At 39.1% G+C, this 7,983-nt stretch overlaps 1 long non-coding RNA gene across 1 annotated transcript; it reads left to right on the forward strand.

Moving 5' to 3' along the window:
- Window positions 1–6,763: 6,763 nt before the first annotated feature.
- On the forward strand, window positions 6,764–7,494 carry LOC117956399. Its single transcript, XR_004659246.1, has 3 exons — window positions 6,764–6,859; window positions 6,959–7,078; window positions 7,270–7,494. It is a non-coding gene; the product is annotated as an uncharacterized LOC117956399 (long non-coding RNA).
- The last annotated feature ends 489 nt before the right edge of the window (window positions 7,495–7,983 follow it).

Raw genomic sequence — 7,983 nt, forward strand, 5'->3', positions numbered from 1 at the left:
TTCATACACTGTGGCCGGGGCTGCCGTACAAGGTGCCACCTGCTCATCAGATAAACATTCACACTCCGATGCGCAGCAAGACACTCAGGGTTCAGTGTCTTGCCCAAGGACACTTCGACAATGACTGCAGGCCACAGTCGCCACTAGGGGGCACTACAGGCACAAGATAGGTGAGTGGCATTACACACATTTTACTATAAATCCCATATTCAGTGTCCAATAATCACAAATGTCTCAGGATATGTCCTCATAAGTACCTGAACCACGCCCTGACAGTTTTATTCAAATTGAACACCGGGGGTGCTATGAATAAAAACAAATTGCAGGGGATATAGCGCAAATCAGGCAAAGAAAGACTACATGTTTGTCCAATCAACACAAAACTTCCAGGAAATGTCTAAATCATGAACTCACACATACACTGCAAGTCTCACTCAAATTGACCACTAGGGGGCGCTTTAAATGCAAAATAACTTGATGTGGAATGATGCAGGCATTTTAAACAAAGTGCACTGTTTGTCCAACCATTACACAGCTTGCTTGAATTAGATCACTTAAATCCCAAATTATTTTCCTCCAGGAATCAAATTTGAGTTAAAAAAGGTGGCCTGGGCAAGTCTTTGCAGCCCCATTTAACTCCTAAGCCAGAGGGAAATTATTATTTTAATTCTTAAATCAATCCCATTTAGGCTTAGCCGGGAAGTAATTGACCGGCAGTTACATTATTTTACAAGGAACAATATTGGCATCCCAAATTACTGTAGTAAATTTGTATGATCCTAATGTGGCCGATCCCACCTTTTGTAGAAATGTATTTCTCACTATATCCTCCACTCCTGGACAATATATAATTGGTGGTGACTGTAACCGTGTAATGGACCCGCTACAAGAACGCTCCTCAGGGGTTGATGCTTCTCATTCAATTGGATCTTAATCTAATGGAGGTCTGGATCATCCTAATAGAAGGAGTTTTCATGTTACTCAAATAAATATTGCGTATTGATCACTTTCTGATCTCCATGATCAGAGACGGGAAGTAACGAAGTACAAATACTTCATTACTGTACTCAAGTGGATTTTTTTGATATTTTTACTTTACTATTTTTTTTGTGGAGACTTTTTACTTTTACTTCTTACATTTTAACACAAATATTGACACTTTCTATTCCTTACATGTTTAAAAACTGTGTGTGTGTGCGTCTTTGAGAACACTATGTTGTATACCTTAAGTTGTCAGTTCATTTAAGCCTGTTGTTGTATTGGTCTTTAGTTTTTGCACATGTAAAGTAAGTTAGCTAGTGATTTTGTTGTTTGCGTTCTTCACCTGTTAGCTAGGTTGCACTAAAGGAGAGAAGTTGTCTCTGTCCGTGTTTTAACAGACACAACTGGGGTAAAGCTGGAAACCAGAACAAGCCCAGTAAGCACACATAAGTCTCCACGACGTATTGGTGATGTAATCAAAATGCGGCGGGGATATGTAGTAGTTTGCCCTGGCCGGGACGTTGCTGCTAGACGTTTCAGCGACGTATATGTATATACATCGTTCTTACATATGTCAGACATCATACAGACGCAGGCTCATATACATCGTTCTAACATATGTCATACATCGTACATTTACTATGTCTAACTTATTGTTTAAAAAACTAAACCTAAGTACAACTCAGAAGCAATCAACATTAGCAAAAAAAATCAATTATTCTGATAACAAAATGGCAGAGCAGTGTGGTGCGTTTAATAATAATAATACATTTTATTTATAATGCCCTTTACATTTCACAAGGAAATCTCAAAGGGCTACAATTAATAGGGAGTTAAAAACAGTTTCCAGAGTACAATAACAATTTACAAGCAATAATAAAACACCATAAAACTAAAATTAAACAATAACTATTTAAAAGGCCTTTTGAAATAATAGTGTCTTTAGGCCCTTTTTAAAAATCTCCACCGTTTGTGGGACCCTCAGGGACTCTGGGAGTGCATTCCAGAGCCGAGGGGCGACTGCCTGGAAGGCCCTGTCTCCTATCGTAGACAGTTTAGTCCTAGGTTGGAGCAGGCGATAGGTGGAGATGGAGGAGCGGAGGTTTTGTGAGGTGGTGTGTGGGGTGAGGAGTTCACTGAAGTAGGTAGGGGCAGTTCCATGAATGCACTGGTGGGTAAGTAGACAGATTTTGTATTGAATTCTTTGTTTAATGGGCAGCCGTGGAGGGATTTCAGGACCGGGGTGATGTGATCATATTTGCGCCTCCTCGTCAGGACCCGGGAAGCGCAATTCTGAATATGCTGGAGCTTTTGCAGGCTCCTGCCAGGGATCCCGACGAGGAGGGCATTACAGTAGTCCAACCTGGAGGAGACAAAGGCATGGATCAACTTCTCAGCATCTGGTTGGGAGAGGGAGGGACGGAGTTTGGCAATGTTTTTGAGGTGAAGGAAGGTGACCTTACAAAGGTGGCGGATGTGGGTGTCAAATGTAAGATTTGAGTCTAGTCTGACTCCAAGGTTTGTAACAGAGGTAGACAGGGCGATGTGATGACCAAAAATGGATATACTGCTGAGGGAGGAGGACTGGGTTTGTTGTGGGGTACCGATCAGGATGGCTTCGGTTTTGCTGCTATTTAATTGAAGGAAGTTGTCAGACATCCATGCCCTTATCTCGTGTGTACTGTATGTAGACATTAGCCACTAGTGTAAGCTGCATGACTCTCTATAACTATACATGATGGTTCCATTTATTATTGTAAAAATCTCTAAACATTGTGGAACAGCAAACTTCCAAACAAACCTTTATTTTTTTAAATTTGAAAAATTACACTTCAAACCCATGTCTCGCTTTAGGCTAGACTGACTTAAACAGGCCTGCATCTGGCCTCGCACAAGGAATCTGTGAAATAAAGAAGGAATCTCTGGTAAAGAGAAAGAGGACCAAAAAACAGTAGGAGAATAGGACGGTTAGGGATTTTTGAGAGGGGGCACTGGGTGATGACAGGGGATCAAGTACCAAACTCCTTACTCCAACTCAGAGGAAGTTTCAACCTGGTAAAAACATTTCTCTCACCACTAGGTGAACGGTAATCTGGAAGAGGGACTTCTTGGGTGGATATGTGATAGGGTGGGGGAGCATCCTTTAGGGATGAGCCGAGTACTCTGCTGAAACGAGTATCCGGTACGGATAAAGCACTTTTGCCAAGTACAAGTATTATACGAGTAATGCGAGTCAATATCTGTACTCGGATTCAATGAAATTCTCCATTGACTATTTCTGCGTTCTGTGATAGGCTAGTCACAGTGCTAGTCACAGCGCCTCTCCCTACACACACAGATTCCTTCTATTGCTGTGTGCCGCTCCGCTCACTCGCATACAGAGCACGGAGTAGTGAACAGCTCTCTCTTCCTCAGGTCCGCGGGGCTTTTCCGTTAACATTTAGGGTTTCTTCAAGCTTCAGGTTTATTTTATACTTCGGTGCAAACTAGTATCTAGCAACCAGGAGACTTCTGGTAACCGTGGGGTTTGTTCAGACATAGTGCTTGGTAAAATGCGACTTGCGTTGCATTTCCGCCGACTGAGTTTTTTTTTTTTTTTTAAACTGCCTGCTGGCTCTAACCAGTTTTTTTTAGTGTCTGAAACTTTGTTTCTATGTTTTATAAAAAAATAATAAAGGCAGTTGCGGTATAAATAAATAATATTACAAATTAAGATACACACACAAACACATTCCAACCCCCCGCCCCCCTCTCTCTCTTTGTTTCTCTCTCTCTCTCTGTATGTCTTCTTCACTCACAGACACACATACCCACACATACCTGGCGTGAAACAAAAAAAGAACCAAAGACAAAAAAATGATCACACTGATCATAGAAAAATTAAAAGTTAAAAAAAGAAAATTATATTATTGAGTATGAAAACTCTTGTTCATTACATTTTACTTAATAATTGCAACCATGTTGCTGTATTTATTGGTGCAAAACTTGTTATATACTGTAAGCCTATATAGTTCATTTGTTACCATGACAACACCACTGATCTGAAGCTCAGTGCTGATGCTGTCATGGAAATAGTTTTCTAATCAGCAATAAATATAACAATTTCTGATCAACCCATATCAATGACAGGCTTAAAATAACATTCCGGATAAAGCCCCGCCCATTTCAAGACAACCAGACACACTTCCGGGTTAAATCTGACCACTTCCGGGTTAGGCCCCGCCCAGTCAGAGTACAGATACGGATACAGATAATTCATGTGGTAAACAGATACAGATACAGATAATGCTGTACTCGCTCATCCCTAGTTAACATCATGACGATGAGTGGCTCAGTTACAAAGGTCACTTGTACCTTTTCGAGCCTGAATACACGGACGAGGAGAATTGGAATGGAATGGAGGAGAATTAAAGCGATAGTGCTACCTAGCAGCGGAGAGGAGTAGCAATCAAGCAAATGCTATTTAAATAAACAGACAGAACCTGAAGTTTGGTAGCCTTCAAGGCAATATTATTAGGGTAATATACGAGATACACAGTTGGTTCGGTTAAAATATGTTCATTATGTCCTCAGTTGTATATTAGGTAATACGATGCTGTACTGTTCCATATTGTGTAAATGTTTATACCACAAGGGAGTGCTATGGTGCAAGCTATAGAGGGCACGTTTGCGTCGTTGTTTGTCACAGTTGTTTTACCGTAGTTAAGTGAGAAGCTGTCTGACCGTGAGACTGATGTGTCAGCAGCTGAAAATAAATATGCCCTTAACGGCTTAAGATGATTCATCTCTATTGTCAACTCTTTACCTCCAAACACAACGTTAGCTGCAATAGTATAACATAACTCAACAGGATCCATTAGCGCCTGCACCAAGCCGTTCAGCTGATAGCGCTAACTAGCACAATGTTAGATCAAGGGAAAAAAGCTTTTTGGTTGTTTGGCTTGAGGTGCAAATAGGGTGAAATCACTCCAAACCGTCACTTTATTGTTGTGAAATATCATTACTACAACACTGGAAACCAGTTTCCGAATGTCCAGATATTAAAAATAAATGCACCACGTTTTAGTTAATGCAAAACAATTGGAATATGTATTTATGTATTATGCTTAACATGTTCTGATGCACAGATGTACACATATGTAGGAACTTAATTAATCACAAAAAGGACATCACATTTTGTAATTCCTAACGAAGAGCAATCACTGCTTTACTTTTCTTCATTAAATGCCTAGTATGGAAAGCAGCCTATGTGCTTCCTTTGTTAAAGGTTGGCGACCCTTCAGATCTTCACAATTAAAGGCCAATTTCCAAACTTTCCATTCTTGCAAAAACTTTGGAAGCTCAAGTAAATTGTCAATTAAAAGACTACTTGGCAGAGCAAAACATTCTAACGGATGTACAGTCAGGTTTTAGAGCTGGACGCAGGACTGTTACAGCAACTTTGTTACTATTAAATGACATTATAAATGCCTTGGACAAGAAGCAACACTGCGCTGCATTATTTGTGGCTCTGTCCACTTGACTCTATTGACCATAAGCTATTACTAGATAGATTAGGTAACATTGGTATAGGAAACACAGCTATTAATTGGTTCAAAAACTATCTTACAGAGCGAACGCAATGTGTTTCTATAGATGGTCTTAAATCAGACTTTTTAGAAATTTCTAGGGGTGTTCCTCAAGGTTCGATTTTAGCACCTATTTTATTTTCTATATTCATAAATAATATTGGAAAGGACGTGCAAACTGCTAAACTGCACCTTCATGCAGAATATACTGTGATATAGTCAGTTGCCTCTTCACTAAACCAAGCCATGCATGACCTTCAGTTAGCCTTTCAACAGCTTCAAGTTTCTCTACATGGCCTTAAGTTAGTGCTAAATACTAAGAAAACCAAATTTATGATGTTTTCAAGGGCTCGTTACCAATCCCCAGTTAATATAACTATTAACACATTAAGTGGAGACTTAGTTGAAAATGTTTCATCATATAAGTATTTAGGTTTTTGGCTGGACAACAAACTTTCTTTCAAAGTCCACTTTGAAAAGCTTGTAAAAAAGCTGAAACTAAGGCAGGGGTTTTATTTTAGAAATAAAACTTGTTTTAACATGTCAGCCAGAAAAACACTTGTGCAGGCTACTTTTTTAAGTGTTTTGGATTATGGTGATGTTGTCTACATTCATGCTGCCTCTAGTACTATCCACCTGTTAGATTTGTTGTACCATAGTGCTCTGCGCTTCTTAACTAACTCTTATTCCCGTACTCATCATTGTACACTGTATGAACTGGTAGGCTGGCCGTCACTAAGTCTACGTAGACAACTTCATTTGTATATTTTTCTATACAAGGCCATGTTGGGTAAACTGCCGGCATATTTATGTAATCTCCTCAAATTGAACTACAGCCATTTTCATCTCCGTTCCACCAGGTGGCGCACTTACCAGGTTTCAAGGATTTTTACTGAGCTGGGGAAGAAAGCCTTCTCTTACTTCACTCTAGTCTTGGAATAATTTGCAAAACTTCAAATTTTGAAGTTTAAATGATCTAGTCCCATTAAATGACTTTAAGGCCATGTTAAAATGTCATGTAATTCATAAATGTAACTGCCAGATGTGACCTGTCCTTTCCTCCATCTGTGATTTTGTATGTGCTGTATTTCTGTTTGTAATGGAACTTGTGTGCCGTCTAGGCCAGGTCTCCCTCGAAAAAGAGATTTCAATCTCAAGGGACTTCCTGGTTAAATAAAGGTTAAATAAAATAAAAATAAATAGTAAATTATTTTACCGACAGTCATTCATTTGTGTGACATTTCATGCTGTTTTTTTTGCACAGGCCAAAATGGATAGTAAGAAGAAAGATGACAGCCAACAAGCATTCAGTGAGTATTTTGAATACATTCAACAATAAATTATAATGGCTGCAAAAGTCATAGTTCATAGAAAACAAAAATGTAAAGCCTAATTTTGATACATGACAGGTGATGATCCTTAATCCAGCTTTCATGAGGTACGTTCATTACATGTGGCTGGAAAAGCAGGGCTATTACCCCTCCACTGGCTTTCTGGCTTTGGTTCTTGCCCTGCACATTTGTGACGAGGTAAGTTTATTTTTAAATTAGAGATTTCCTTGTGAATGTCAACAGTGTTGCTTGAACACACTCATAATTGACAAGCGAATGCAAATAATTGAAGAATGATGGAAAATCAAGTAATGTCATTTAAAACAAGATTTTAAGCAGGCCGGTGCTACATCCTCCGTTTCTAACATGGTTTGCTTTTGTTATCCTAGGTCAGTGTGTTTGGCTATGGCGCAGACAGCGATGAAACTGGAGTCATTACTGGGAAAAACTCATGGACAAAAAGTTAAAAACTGGAAGTCATCCTGGAACAAAAGAGTATGGAATAATCCAGGAGCTAGATGAGAAACATAAACTCAAGTTTTATACAGGGTTCTGATCTTTCTCTTAGCATTTAAAGGAAGGTTAGTAGTGGGTTACAGTAGAAGAACATGAAGGGCTTCCTGAGCTGCAGATTGTCCACTTTTCAGACAGATACCCATCTTTGTGTTTTGGCACATGTATGCAAATGTCATGAGTTTAAAAGGCAAACACCACTTTTGAAGGATTATTTGCATGCATTAATGACAAGTAAAAACACTATGTGTTTATACACTGTACATACTCTATACAGCCAACTATAACATGCAGAAGTTCTGATTGTGAAAGTAGAATAAAAGTCATGGATACATATGTGTCAAAGCATGATATGAATAGGAAAAGTTAGGGTAATTCCAAAGTATACTAAGCCTAATTTAATGTAATTACTGATGTGATTCCTGAACAAAAACCTTTTTCCAAGTGCATGTGATGTACTCCTGTTGCAACTGATTGCATTATTCTCTAAGTGTTACTTGTTGCCAAATGGAGTGTTCAATGTGAAGCACTTGAATTGACCTGTAATTAAATTAGCTATGCCAATGAAATTCCCTTAAACTTACCTGAAA

Source organism: Etheostoma cragini, chromosome 14, assembly GCF_013103735.1.
Source record: "Etheostoma cragini isolate CJK2018 chromosome 14, CSU_Ecrag_1.0, whole genome shotgun sequence".
Lineage (NCBI taxonomy): Eukaryota > Metazoa > Chordata > Actinopteri > Perciformes > Percidae > Etheostoma > Etheostoma cragini.